The sequence below is a fragment of the Aythya fuligula genome, chromosome 19 (assembly GCF_009819795.1).
Source record: "Aythya fuligula isolate bAytFul2 chromosome 19, bAytFul2.pri, whole genome shotgun sequence".
Lineage (NCBI taxonomy): Eukaryota > Metazoa > Chordata > Aves > Anseriformes > Anatidae > Aythya > Aythya fuligula.
This window is the reverse complement of record NC_045577.1, coordinates 745,001-760,649: the sequence shown is the minus strand read 5'-3', so window position 1 is coordinate 760,649 and position 15,649 is coordinate 745,001.

Genomic DNA, 15,649 nt, shown 5'->3' with positions numbered 1-15,649 from the left:
ATGTATTCCTTTCCCTCACTGCCATTTTTGCTGCATTCTCCCCATTACTGCGTAATGGATGGCTGGCACATCTGCGTGCGCTGCTGGCCCGCCCGGTGCCGAGAGGAGCTGGCCAGTGTGGGTCTGATCTTGCGTGCCAGACCTGGGTGGCACCGGGAGCCTGGCCTAGAGCTGTGCCTGATGACCACGGTGCTTCTGATTTTGCTGACTTGCCACCTGGGGACATAGCAGTAGCAATGTGCTGGCGTTCACCCAGTGCAGGTTGCAGCTCTGCCATGGGGTTGGTCCTGCACCTCCCTGCAGACAGGCTGTCGTGAGGCTGCTGCGGGAGAGCTTCCCGTGCTTCCCCTGAGTGCCTGCTGCTGCCCTTCCTGAGGGACAGAACCCTGCACCACGCAGATGTCAGGCGTGCTCCCTCTGGTGAGGGCCATGCGGCCATAAAACTGCCCTGGATTTCATGCAGCCTCCCACTGCCTGCATCGCACCCCCGCAGCGACACCCCTGGGGCCAGGCTCTCCTCCTCAGCAGCCTTTCCCTTACACTGATTCCAACAAGCGTCCAGGGCCAAACCCACTAAAAGCCTCTGTTAAGACAGACACGTTATTTATATGCATTGTAATATCTTTCTGTTGGCAGAAGAGACTTGAACCTGTCGAGGGCAAACTCAAGTCTCTCCCAGGGCCTGGCAAAAGAAAATAGCAGCATTTAACCGCTGTGAAAGTCACAGCGTAAACAGGGATGCAGAGAGAATAATTGCATGGCTGGAAAGCTGGGCTCCATGTTATCATTATACATTGAATTCTTGGTCTGTAAGTACAGGGATGGTGTTAACCCCTGCAGAAGATGAAGGTTATAAAAGAGGCATTACTTGGAAAGGTCAGCAGGCTATTCAAACATGGTGCAGATGCAATACAAAGATTCAATACTAACAGCTATTTGCAGTGGCTTGGAGAGGCAAGAAGAGTGGGAAACATGGCCTCAAACACTTGCCCAGTGCTACAAGGACTCCTTGTGCACCAAACTTAGTGAACAGAGGACTAGGTGAGATCCAGCCCAGGTTCAACACTGTTGGTGACTTAGTGCTAATTAGCCGTGGCAGTTTGCCACAGAAGATGCTCTGAAGTGTGACTTTGCACCTAGTGGCTCACTAAGCTCTTGCAGCCGTGCCTGGAAATGCACAGGTGAAAAAAAGAGGGGGAGTTCTGTCTTGATACCACAGAGGTCTGGCCACAGACTGTCATGGATCTGATCTTTGATTCAACATAGTTGGGCAGTTAAAGCATTTTTTTCCTTTAAGAGAGACATCTCTAGGTTAAACGCTGTACTGCAACCCATGCAATCCATGTCTGGAGTACCCATAGCACAAGCGGCTCTTATGGTTGATGGAGAGACCCATCAGTCTCTACATTTTTATAAAAGATTGTTTGGTTAGCTCATGAGGCAGTGTCGTTATTGCCAAAGGGTTTTGCTCCCCAAGCTGGTGCTGAATATTGTATTACTTTGCCATGCTCAGAAACTAAAATTACAACGATTTAATTTTGAATATGGTGGCATTATTACCATTTGTATTTGCCATTTCATAAGACTTTTCATTTCAACTGCTTTGCTTTCCTGTCAAGAGGAAAAACCTTCAATCTATCGGCTTTTACCAGAGAGAGAACTGTGCCGGAATGTAATGCAGTATTGTATATTTCTTCTCTAATGCTCTTTTGAACAAAATCATCTATTTCATCAACAGTATATCAGCGGTGACCAAAGACCATTAAATAATGCATCTCACTCAGGAGCAGTGGAGCAGGGAAAGGGCTCTGACCTGTTTTAAACCTTATTACTTTCTTGCATTATGCCCCTCACTGCAATCTTTTTGTTTAAGTGATTTCAGCTGAGGCGTTGCTTCCTGCCTTAAAATACAAGGCAGACATGTTATTTCTGAAGTGCTTGGTAGACTCAGCCTCAGCATTTCCCATTCTACACCAAAAACAGCCTCTATGTATTAATCTTTGTTAACCCTGCCATACACACATATATACATGTGCACGTCAGGAGTTTGGTGTAAATAGTAGCACTCTTTATTATGGATTTCACATGTAGAGACTTTAGGTACTGTATGGACTTGTGGGTTTACTTCCTAGCAAATGCTCAGTGCTTGCAATTAGCAATCACAGGGTTGGTAAAGCATGCAGGGATATTAATCTAGAGTGGAATAGCCCAGAAAAAGGAGATACAGTCCGAACAACCAGGAGGTCAGGACTGGTACTGCAAACTGAGATTTAAGCAACACAGCAGTACTGAAGAGCCATCCTTTGATTTACCTATAACCTCTGCCCTGTCAGTGCTGAGGAACGTCTCAGCACCAGGACTGCCTGATGGTGGAGGAGCCAGTGATGACCAAAATGAATAATGTGCAACTTTCTGTTCTTCTCTCAGGGGAGCCCTGCACCCAGGCTCCTCTTTGTTTCCTGAGGAGGCTCCAGCACCACAGAACATGCACATCCCTACGCTGAGCCCCACCGGTAACAGCCAGGGCTCACCGTGAAGGCAACTTTTAACCTTAAGGGACAGCCAACCTTCCTCCAGAGGTGGCTCCTGCTGCTGCTTCTGCAGCCAGGTTTGTCCTCCCGTCACCGCGCTCCTGATGGGCATGGTCCTGCCTTGCATGGCCCTGTGCATCCCCCTTGCGCAGGCACTGGCCCAGCCCTGGCTGTGCGGTTTGCAAGCAGCACATCCACCTGCAGCTTCTGCACTGGGATGTGGACCTCTGTCTGAGGACAAGGGGTGACACAGTGATGATGGCCCCGGTGAGGGCAGTGCATGGTGAGCCACCCACCCGTACCTCTGCAATGGAACTGGGCGCTCCAGGGAGAAGCGTCTCCCCAGCGGGAACACTTGGTCAGAGCAAGGAGCTATCAGCCAGGGTGCAGAGCTTGCTCACTGCTAGCCCTCATGAAACGCAGCCCCCCACCAGCCTGTGAGGAGAAAGCCTCAGAGACTTACAATTACATTTTCTCACTAGTCTAATGAGGTGAGAGACAGACAGAGGAGAGAGTTCCCTGGGCTAATTTTCCAGCCAGCAACCACTGCATTGCTCTGGTACTGTGAGAGGCAGAGGAGAAATGACTCTTCCAGATTAGAGGCTTTTGCTGAAGGCATATTGGAGTATATTCCTCTAGGACAATACAGAAAAAAAAAAATAATAAAATAAAAAAATAAAGATGACAAACCATATTACTGCATTCAGATGGAATGAGGTAACCTAAGAGAGGTGTGGGGCACTGGGGTGTGCTGACCATGGAAAGAGCACCTGGGCCATGGGAGCAGCTGCAGGGCTGGCAGGGGACCATGGGGAGCAGAGTTTGGCCAGAATCATCACACAGTGCTTTTCCCAAGCAAGTGAGACGGGAGGTCACCACCTGCATGGGGGAGGAATTAGCTGTGAGAGGGATCATTGCATTTGTCTCCACAGCTATCGGTCAATTTGTTATCATGAAAATGTTAGCAATGGGAAAATCATTGTCCAGTGGGAGTAGCGCTGCTCTCCAGAAAACAGGTGCTGGCAGACGAGTGCTCTGCCTTCCTCCAGGCATGTTTGGTCTTTCAGACCAGAGAAATCCCAAGAAATGCCTCTTCATACTCACAGGAAACATGGGAGGGAGCATTCACTTGCTGTTTCATATCCCCCATTGTCTTTGCACTGATTTCAGGTGGAGACCAACAACTGGCTGTTTGGAGGTACTTGGATGATTTTGATTGAAAACATAAAGCTCAAGGTCCTATGTTCTCACATTTCTGGTTCCAGTACACCAAACATGCTTCTAGCATGGTCAAAATGCTTAAAAACAAACAAACAAACAAACAAACAAACAAAAAAACCCACAACTTTGTAATTTGGCACTAAATCAGAAGGAAGAGTAAATGAAATCTCTCTTTTTCTGTCATGAACACACACAGTCTGTTAGCATGCACATCCATTTGCATGAATGTGGGACATTTAATCAAACCAAACCCTAAACAAGATTGAAGCTTTCTCATTTGAGTGACAAATCCAGCTGGTCTGATTTGTCCCTAGCTGTACTCTCAAGAGTTCAGAGCTTGTAGTTAGCCCTGGCATTAGCTTTAGCCTGAGATCAGTTCCTGGGTAAAAGGGTGAAAATGGTGTCACCCAGACCCTTTTACCTTTTTGCTGTCTGCACACTGCTTCTCTGCTCATGCAAACTAGCAGGAGATCTGTCAAATATCAAATAAGAATTTTGTTGCTGAAGCTCTTGGAAAATTGACAGGTAGCATGCAAGCAAACATTAAATCAATATCAGCAAATTTCCCCTGGGAAACTTGTAGTGTTTTCTCATCAAAATCTTTAAATCCTTAAAGAAACCATAAAAGGTTTACACACCTCGCATTGGTTAATCTGGTTACCTCTGCATTGCTCAGTGCAGGCTGATCACCAAGCAGTGAGTGTAATACCCAGCGCTGATCACCGAGCAGTAAGTGTAATACCCAGTGCCCCACGCTCTGATGTATTGTAGCTTTGTTAGTCACTGTGGCTCCTTGGTAAATTCATTTGGAGTCCTCCGGGGTTTTAAATCTCTCATTTGGCCAACAACGAGGTCTGAAAAGATTGCAGTTCATTTCGACCCACAGTGGATGGAAGGCTCATTTACTGGCTGCAGGCAACTCAATCAGGCTGGCCGCTGATGAGTGAGTGACTTGTTCAGACCGCTAGTCAATATGTGTCTGCTGTGATAGAATGTCAGCATCTGCTGGCTGCTCCTGTCTCCCAGTGCTCTGGCTTTTTTCATTTGGTCTGATCAATGTTATTAAAAACACCTAGGAGTTCCTTAACTGCTCTGCCACTTGAGGCTTTTCTTTCTTTCTCTTTTTTTAAACACAACTTTGTATTATCTGCAAACATGTGCAGATGATGTATATGGATTGATTTTTTTTACATGGATGTACAATGTGTGGGAGATGCTGTATGTGTATGTATGCTCATGCATGTGACTTTTTTTTTTTATAGGAGATGGCTTTAAAATTACACCATCCTGGTTTGATTTTTTGTATGTGTTGCCCTGAAGTAGCTCAGATTTAGAGCCTTTTGCAAACATCTCATAACCATTATTTGTGAATAAATCTTCAGATATAAGCTTGAAAAAATAATATACCTTTCCCAGAATTTAAGCTAGAATTCCCCAGTGGAATCGATAGCACCCCGTGAACATCTGTACATTAAAAAGCAGGCCATTTCTCCAAGTAAAGGAGAGATGGCTTAGGTGAATAAGCACGGGGTTAAAAACCCTTTACGTGACAGGTCTGCAGCATAAACAACATGTGCATTGCCCTTTGGCCAGCCCACCCACTCTCTGCCCAGCAATCCATTTCCTGGGGACTAATGACACACCATGGCACAGGGGGGTCAGCCACCAATTACGTAAAAAAAACAAGCAGAAAACAGATATACTGCTAAATGTTTTAATCTGTCTGCAAAACGCGCATGGTCCTGCAGGAGTGGCACTTCCCTCTGCTGGTGGAAGGACAGCGGTGTGTCCTTGGGGCAGCCAGGGCTGGTGGCTGGAGCCAGCTGCTGGCAGCCTGCTGGAGGAGGCGATGCCCGTCCCGGCACAGCACCGCTTTCTCCTGCTGCTTCTCCGGGGGATGACATGCAGCAGTGTCTGGGCACGTCCTGGCACCACGCGTGTGCCATGAGCCCTTGGAAGGGTGTCCGGGGAAGGAAGGTGCATGGGAGCCCAGCAGGGTGCTCCTTTTTGGCATTGCGAGCCCCATCCCCTCGGTCTCACAGGTCTGGACCACAGCTGTGTTTCCCCACTTCACTTGGAGGAAGCCCCAGCACAAGGCAGCACTGCAAAGGTGGGGAGGGCTGGGAAGGAAGAAGGATGCTTTCACAGTGCTTAATTCGGTCATAATTTATGCCTTGGAGGGCTGGAAAGGAAAAGCTGAAAGACAGCACCTTCTTTACTGTAGAGCAGGGACCATTTGAATGTCTCTGCTTGCATTGCTCAGAAGTGAGGATGAAGATGATCCGCGCAGGCTGTGAAGGCTCTGAATGACATCTAGTCCCTGTCGCCTAGTCCATGTTTGTGCTATCAGTTGGTGTTCCTTCATCCTGCTCAGACACAAAACCACCTAAAATTCTGAGATCTCAGAGGGCCTGCACAGGGACTTGTGATGCTCAGGAACGTGGCCCGCAGCCTGCGGGAAGCCTGATAATCACCAAGCGTGCCAGTTTGTGCTGTCCCATCTCTGCAGGCTGCAGCTCTGGAGAGGGGCAAGGCATCAGCTCGCCCTGTGTTCTCCGTGTCTGCATGGCACAAAGGAGAGGCAAGGTGATCTGCTGTGACCTGAGGACATGCCTCAGAGTCCTCCTGTGCTTTCCTCCCTACCCCCTTCCTCTGCAATATGGCATCCAAAATAGATACCAAGAAATGACCTGCCAGGAAAAAAATGGAAGCCTATAATTATGTTATTGAAAAACTGTTCCATACTGTATTATTTAAGGTTATTTTATTATGATGTTGAGATGAGTTTCTTAAAGAAGAAACTCTGGTTTTATTGCACTCCTCACAGAGAGAAGCCTTGGGTGATTTGATAGCCTATTTGAACAAGAGGGATGCTTTACGAGCCCCTATAAAAACTGATGACCCCACTCACATTTGTATTTAATGAAATAAGGAGGAGCTTTGGTTATGTTTTCAATAACCTTCACTGCTGTTTCAGACCTGCCTCAAATAAGAGCCAGAATCTGCATGTTTCTGGTAGGAGCCCTGGGCGGCTGCAGCGAGGGCACTGGGCATTCAGCCCTCCAGCCCTGCTGGCCCTGCGATGCCACTGCTGGGCCATGTCCCGGGGATAGCAGTGAGGGGACAGGCAGGTGCCATGGGTCAAAAGGACCCCTGGGGGAGGCAGCCAGGAGGCTGCTGAAGCCAGGAGAGGGGCTCTGGTCCTCCTGTGTCAGCCTCCCCAGGCACCCGTGCTCACTGAGTAACTTCCCACACACAGAATCAGGCTTTTCCGTTACCGAAGTTCTGTCTGTCATAAAACATTAAATCTCTCTGAAAAGTTCCAGTGCGTGGATTCTCCCCATTAGATTAAATAATCGCTGCTGCTGGGAGGCTCGGGGCTCTGTGCCACAAGCCAGCAGGCGCTCTGCTCTCCCTGCCTCTCCTTGGCACAAGGTGAGCTGGCGGCTGGGCCCGGCTCACGGCACAGCCCGGCTCCTCGGCGTGGTGCTCCTGGGGGAGGACCCCGCCACTGCGAGGTCCTGGGCACAGCATTATCCCCTGGGACAGGGAGGCACGGCACCACGTCGGGGTGCTTTCGGCTCCATGGGGAGCAGAGTGGGCGGCTGCAGAGGAAACGGGGGCTTAACTCATTGGCATGTGGCTTCTGGTGCTGTCCCGTGGTGCGGAGCCTGCGTCGGCCAGGGCTCAGGCACGTGGCACAGAGGGGTGCACGTCCCGTGGGGTGGGGAACAGGGACTCGGCATCACCCTTCTGGCTCAGCACGCCTGCCACCCACGCAGCCCTGGAAGCTCCTCACCTCCCGAGCCCAGCCCGGGGCTGTCCCAGAGGCAGGCGGTGGCAGAGGCGGTGTGGGAAGGGTTGGATGGGTCACAGTGGCAGTTCTGGGGTCTGCCCCAGGGCTCTGCTTTGGGGGGGTGTGGGTGCTGAGCTGCTCGGCAGGGCCAGGCTGTGCCAAACCCAGGTCTGTGGTGCTCCCAAGACAGATTAGGGCATCCTTTAAATGACCGCAGGGACGTTTGTTGTGCAGCCCCAACAGAGACGTGAGCTGGCACAGGGGGATAAGAGCATTCATCTGTACTGTGCGAGTGCCAATAATCTAAACGTTTACCTGGAAATAAGTGTTCCCCTGACTTGAGATACACAAGGCAACCCAGCAGTCCCCACGCTGTGTGTGCTGACTGTGTAAGGGGACGTAGCTATGTACACACAGCAGAGCAGCTACTTGTCTTATGGTCATCTAAAAAGTAAGGCCTAATTAACTTTAATCAATGAGGCTTTCTCTGTTGAGTTGTCCAGAATTTGATTGCTCCCTGCAGCCAATACCCAGCAAGGTTAATTTAAGATGAATGAAATAGGAGAGAAGAAATGGTGACAAGGAGGCCTGTGCCACGCGCTGTGGCTGGGGATGGCTGCATCTCCGCAGAGTCTGCAGATGTCCCACAGGCTGTGTGACTGCCTTCCTTTCCTGAAGCTCAGAGGTGACGAGGTGGAATCTGGCAGAGTTTATTAAAGCACATCCAAGCCCTCAGACTTACATTTGCATTCACAGTTTGATGTAGATGCCACATAAGCAGATGCCTATGAATAAGCTAGAACAGGGTTATAACATCCTCGTGGTGGAGTGATTCAGTGTAATGCCTTGGCAAGCTGTTCTTTAATGGGCTGGAAGTCTTATTTTTACGATCATTGGAACGTAAAGGGTCAGAATCTTAATCTTCTAATACTGTGTTTTTAACAACATTTACACTTTAACATATTGAAAAATCTCATCTCTTTCTGCCAACCAGCATGACAACACAACTCAAATCGATCAGTACGGCAGTATATTTATGTATTTTAAACATAAATCAGCCTGGCTGGAATACTTTTTTTTACTTCCAGTACTTCTTAAAATCTAAGTGTTTCTAACTTTTATGCTTCTTATTTGAGACTTTAGAGTTCCATGTAGTCTCCCTTCTGAATAATTCAGAAGCCTCTAAGAAAGAACAGGAACAGGTTACAGTCCAGCATCCAGCACAGACATAATTCTTTATGGCCCATTACAACAGGGGAAACCAGTACCTGAGGAAAACAGAAAGTCTTTGTCTGCAAATTGTCTGCAGGTATGAAGAGAATTAAATAATGTATCACCCTACAAAACTAAGTGACAAAAAATGGGAACACATCAGGAACAGATGATATTTTTGTTTTCAGGAAACCTATGGCATTGAAGCTTAGAAATCTTGAACAAAATATTCAGCCCAGGAGCCAGCACTCAGAGTGCAAGGAGTGTCGTTTCCTCCCAGAACAAATGGATTAGGTTCATCTCTTGGATGTGTAAGGAAAAGGAAAAAAAAAAGGGGGGGGGGGGAAAGGAAAAAAATTGGAGGGACTGTTGAGGCTTCTTGGCTCCTTCATTAACCATGCCTTCCCAGACCTGTGGGCTGCATGCCCACATGCAGGTTTAGCAGACAGGCTGGACCCTTTCCTTAGCCCCTGTTCACAGGTGCTACAGTGCACTGGGACGATGGGGTGTGTGGTTTGACTTATATAATTAAAACTCCTTAACCAGTTTTACTGTTTTCTGAACTAGATTTCTCTCTGGTCCCACGTGAGAAAGGAGAGCTGTGCATATGGGCTGAACCAAAATGATTTGATTCATGGGCTGAAATCATCATTGAACAAGTGTCACAACATGGCATTAGATTAAGAACTAAAGTGATGGGCTATGGTGAGCCTGTTCATTAGTATTAATAGAGCTTAATTAGGCACAAGCATGGTGTTGTAAGGAAATGTGAAGAGGTGGCTGCAGTTTCCATGGTGGGAAAAGAAGAGGTGCTATTCATTAAAGGTGAAATAATCCACAAGCCTTGTACCTTTCTCTGAACCCCAGTGCAGTTCAGGCTCAGGATGTGACCCCACTGCCCCATGAGAGCAAGGGAGATAAAGCCATGGGCAGGGTAAGGAACCAGAGCAAAGGATAGGAAAGTCCAGACGAAAATCAGGCAACAAGAGCTGGGGAGCATCCTACCCCTCACACAGGGGATTCTGTCTGGCAGCTCTGATCTGTGGAAGGGGAGGAAATGGCATGGCAGATTGGTTGCTGCAGCCCCAGAGGAGGGGGAGGCTCTGGCTGCTGAGCCAGGACTGAAGGCACCTTGAGATCCATAGCAGGGAGGGAGAAAAAGTAACAGGAACAAGAGGTGCCTGCAGAAGTCGGTCTCCACATGGCACTGGACTAGCAATGCAAGTGGCTTTGCCAGGGCTGTGGTTATTTTGCAGCCATGGCAAACATCCTTGGATGCATTTGATGCTTTTGTGATCATTTCAATTGTTTCCTTCTCTTCAGAACCCTCCCCCTTGCACCAGTTCACTTCCATTCATGCTGCTCTTTGCTTTATGGTTCCTAGGTCATTGTGCATCTCTCCCCATTTGGCAGCATTAAGTTTTATTTACCATATGTCCCTTCTGCTACAAAGATGATAAAATCCTTTGGATTTTTGTGGTTGCTGTTGCTAGCTCATTCAGCGCTCACCTCAATTTAGTGTCCTCAGCAAGTGGAGCTGATTTGTTGTTGGTTTTCAGTCTAACAGAGGTCCAAGCTGGGACAACTGCCAAGCTGCACTGCAAACGTGCACTCAGCTACTGCTTTTTTTTTAAAGCACTCTGCCAGAAACCATCCCCTCAGGAGGTCTCTAACACCTTCATGGTGGGAGAGAGCATCATATGGACCTTTGGCAAAAGGACCAAGAGAACTGCCAAGAAAATCCTTTGTACACAGTTATTTTTCACTTTTGTTCATATTCTGTTGAAAATATCTCCCCATGTTGATTATACTAATCAACGCCATTATACCTGGGGTTAATGTGCGTTTCTAGCAGCCCATGACTGCAGACAAGTGGAAACAACCCAGGGACAATATCCAGGGCCAGATGGATTTTGCCCTTATCCTACTCTGCCTTCTGAGGAGTGTGCTGCCAAGGGAGGCCTCGCTCCGCTGCAGCCGGGCTGACACCAGCCCGTGGGACGAGGAGCGCCTTTGGATGCCGCTGAGGAACTTATGGCAGCCAAAGTCACGGAGTCAGGGAGCTGGGGCAAGCTGCTTTCTGTTCGACAGCCAGAAATACAGCTGCATTTTGGTCTGTATTCAATGGGGAAGGCAATCTCTTCAACTTTTTACCAAAGCTAGTACTGCCCTCCTATTATGTTTAAATTAAAATGCAGCAGACCATATTAGCACTCATGAATGAGTGAAACGCAGAGTGCTGGTACGTCAGGCTTTGCTGCTGCATGCAAATATATCTGGAAACAATGGCTTAAAATTGTTTCCACCTTCAGCCACATCAGGAGGTGATTCTGAGATCCTCTGAGGAGGATCCTCTGAATACTAATACTTATTTCTAGAAGTCTTTTAATTTTCAGTCACTGAAGGGGCAGAGCTTGAGATGCAGCTAGCCGTCCTTTTAACAAAATAATAATAATCTCTCACTTCCGTAGCATCTTTCAATTCAAAGGGTCTCCAGCTGAGGCCTTCATCTTTCTGAGAGCATCACGGAGCCAGAGTGTGGAGCCTCAGCTCAGCCAAGGCACGCTGAAATCAGAAGAGCTCTGCATGGACCACTGAGTCCATTCGCGTGATCATTGTGCTGGATAAGGGCTGCAGGGCCATACCCAGTGGTCCTGCATGGATCTTTACCCCGAGAATGGACCATTTTGCAAACACTGCTACTGAGGTGTAGCCACTGCTGGATTAGGGTACTGGAAACTTAACCTCAGATCCCCTGTTGTGAAATCACAGTGCCCGCTGCCCACGTCCCTGTGGCCTCTCCCTTCCCAGCACTTTTGTGTCAAATACCTTTGCCCCTGCCAGCCACCGGCTGCCTGCCCCCAGCAGGGCTCCATGGGGCTCCAGGCGGGGGTCGGGGCGTTGAGCCCCCTCCCCAGTGCAGCAGGTGGCTGTAGTGCTGCCATCACCCCACGCATCCCCAGCCGCGAGTCAGCCACACCGGCTCCCGATACCGATCTATCGAGAACCAGACTTGAGGAGAGCTCGAATTAAAGGTAAGTAATTTCCTTTTTTCCTACCTTGAAATTCCTATTGATTTCCTACCTAAATAGAAATTCCCATTGATTTCGTGTCTGTTTGTATTAGTATGTTACGTTGTCACCTTTTCTTTGCAATATTATGTTGTTTTACGTGTTGGTGCGTTTTGGAGCATGGTTCACGGGGCCGTGCGTTGCTGCACCATGCCCACCTTGTGCAGACCCTGTGCTGCCACCCTGCCCACCACCCGGCAGCCCCCGGCCCTGCTGACTGGGACAAGGTGTCCGGGCTGGGTGCTGGGCACGCCGCCTGCCAGTGCTGCCCCCGCTCCTGCTGCTGGCACCCGGTGCTGTGCAGCGCTCGGCTCCCTGCCGGCACAGCGCTTGCCTCGCCCGTGGCCGCCCGTCACAGCCGAGCTGGCAGCAGCACGCTAGGGCTGCTCATGCCAGTGCTCCTCTGGCTCTGCAGGGGTTATTTTTCTAACGTTTCCTGTGAAAGCTGCTTTCTGTTTAGAAATCCTGTAGCTAACAGCCTGTTGTGGTCCTCACATCTCCGCTGGTCAGACAAGTATCTTCCCCCTGTCCCCGGCGTCCTTTATTTCTCACACCTCACTGAGCAGGCACCGCCACGCCGAGACCTCTGACCGAGTTGTCAAGGTGACGGGTGCTGTTATCCTAAAGTAGTTATTTCACATACATGGTATTTTGTCCCTTGCTTTTATTGAAATACAGAGGAGAGACCAATTATCTTCCTAATGGTTTGCACAGCTTCCTTCTTCTTTTAAATGGGAGTTAATGACAAACAGTTCGGGCAGGGTCTCTTTTTGCACCAGGGAGCTCTTGGGCGTCCCCTGCTTTTCAGATGTCCGGTGACATGGGGCAGCTCCTTTCACACGCTCAGCTGAGCTCTCCTTGGCACTATCACCAATTTTCTCCTCCTCCCTCAACCCCTGCAAAATTAAAACATTTTCATAAACAAATGAGCGCTGGACCCCTCTGTGCTGCAGGGGGGGAGGTTCTGGGGTGGCAGCAGCATGCAGGGCTCCCTGTAGGTCGGGATGGGGAAAGGAAGGCAGTGGCCAAAGATGCTGGTATGGGCCAGTGGCCCCAGGTTGTCACCCAGCCAGCACGGAGCTGAGCCCCCCGCCCTCCCGAAACCACACAGCTGTCAGAGGCTCCCAGTCCTGCGGCTGATCCTGCTCTGTGCAGCAGCAGGTGCCAATTGCCCCATGTCTCCCACCATGGAAGCAGCACATTGAAATGCTGAATCTATCAGTCTTAAGCAAAAAAAAAAAAAATCAAAAAAAAAAAAAAAAAAAAACAAGGAAGAGGCACTCGTCTGTCTGCAGCATGGCTCCTTGCTAAGGTGCACCAGTGGGAACTGTCAAACCACCAGCTCTCATGTAAAAGCACCGTTAGAGGTTTGGTTTGTACAAGCAGCCGGGAGTCTGGGTGAATTTACTCTCCATTCCCTTAGGGTGCCTTCTGTTGAGCACGCAGGCTCCCACATTGTGCAGGTCCTGTTCCCACCTGGGCTGAAGCTTTATGCAACGAAGTTTCATTTTCCCTGTTCTGAGAGTACCTGGAGCTCAGCAGCTTGGACATGTGCACAGGAAGGGTTTGCTGAGACAGGCTTCTTTGCTTTCTAGCATTATTATTGATGTGATGCATCTCAGTGGATTAGTAACGGATGTGGTATAAGCCAGAGGGTTTCTTTTTGCCTTCATGCGTGCATTACCCCATCAAGAACAGAGGTTTCACTGGCACCTGATAAGTCACATAAAACAGATAAATACTTGGGAGATACTGTATTTGAACACAATCGGTCTTGGCAGTGACTTGATCTCTGTGTAACAGCCTGGCATGTATCTGCAGGTTTTCTCTTTGCAGGGCAAATGCAAGTTGTGCTGGAACAGATACGGGCTTGAATTATGTAAGGCAGGAAATTGTGCATCTCCACAGTGAATTCTGAAAGCAGCATACAGTTTCACCACTGCAGACCCAGGAAAGCAAGGCTATCGACCTGTGTGCTGCTGGGGTGGCTCACTGTTGGACGTGAGACTTCACCCTGTGCTGCGCCCAGGCTGCAGGGCTTGTCCTCAGAGCCTGATGTGGCTCTGGTGCCAGCATTTCCAACAGCCCAGAAACAAAAGATTCAGGAGGCTGCTGGGATCTTGCTCGCATCCCAAAGGTAGTGCAGGAGCACATTTGGTAGGCTGCAGGGCATATCAGACAGCACTGCAGGAGGGGTAGAACAGACTCCACCCGGAGGGCCGCGAAGCCCCAGCAGCGGCTGCGGTTCCGTGCGTGCCGCAGAGCACGAGGAGCTCCAGTGGCTCTGCCTGAGCTGAAGTAGGCAGACGTGTGGGAGAGAAAGGGGTATTTCCTTGTGGCATTGACTCCTGGTGGCATTCAGACTTCCGAGTCAGGGAAGGAGACCTGCAGCTTCTCCTCCTCCCTGGGATGGCTTGGTGCAGGAAGATGCTAGGATTATTCTTCTATCCAAAAATAGGATCCATGTGAACTTCTAGTGGTGGTGACATGCTTCTGCAGGCAGGCTTGCTATGGCTGGATAATCCCAAACACCTGGCGCAGGAGCCTGTGAGCGTGTCCGCACCACGTGCCCTGTTTGAGTGCTGTGCTAACAGTGTTTTAATCCTTTTCCATGCTGGGACATTATGGCAAAATCCACCTGCAGATTGTTTATCTTGTTTTGTTGTGAATAAAGATGCGGCCTTTAACTTCCTGTGAATGTAGTGGTTTGGTTAATGTCTGGGTAACAGAGGGAGGGGATGGGGGCACGGCAGTGTTAATGGGAGAACAGCTCATTTATAGTTCCAGCATGCTTTATGACATCAAAAGAGCATTGAGAGAATGCTTGGGATAATGTTAATTAGGGCTCAGAAATAAATGCTTTGCTTCCTCATTAATTGTTATCACTTTGTTGTGCTCATTAGAAAGTGATTCCTAGCAAAGAGCTGCTAAAGGTTGTGCAACGTGGCAGGCAGTGTGCGACATGCATGGAGGATGCCGGGCGGCCCTGGCTCCGAAGCCACTCCTCGTGTGGCCGTGCCAGCACCGCAGCCTGCGGCAGAGCCCCGCTGCTCCGCAAGGGAGGCGGGCGATGCCTGCGTGGGCCCTCACCGGAGCAGCTCTCCGGTCTCCATCACACTGCCTTGCAAGGAACAGTTCTCTCTTCTGTAAAGTTTTCTTGTCTCAGCCATTTCTGTAGATTAGATGAAAATGCACTTCGGAAAACTGAATAATAAAACTGTAGTGTAAATCCTTTTAAAAAGAGATCAAAGACCAAAATGCTAATAAGGCTGGGATGGGAATAAAATCCAGGCTCTTTTGGTAAAGTAGAATAAAAATAAAGAAGACCCACAAAGAGAATAACAAATTAAAAACAAGTTTAAAAAGCGCAACAGAGGAAAGAGATTCAAAACAACCAAAGGAGAAAGCCCTTAAAGAGAAGGCTTTCATGTAGCAGGCGTGCACGTGGTCCTTGGTGCCGTTTTTGGGGCTGCTCATCCCACATGTTGCTTCAGGCCAGGCCAGGGACTCGTGCCCGTTGTGCGCCCTGCCTAAGTCCGGGCCTGGCAGCGTGGTGGAGGGCACAGGTGCCCACACCTCTCAGTCTGTCCTCATGTGAGAACTTTGAAGTCTCCTGTTTTCCAACAGACTGACAGATCCACTGTCATCAAAGCCACCTCAGCAAGTGAACGCTGAAGCCACATACTTAATAGCTTTTGTCTCTTTCCCTGTATTTTCCCAAGTTACTCCACAGATCAGGAGCACCAGGCACGGTACTAGGAGAAAAAATGCACACAAGGATGAGGTGACACACTCTTTTCAGATCTATAAATCACTTC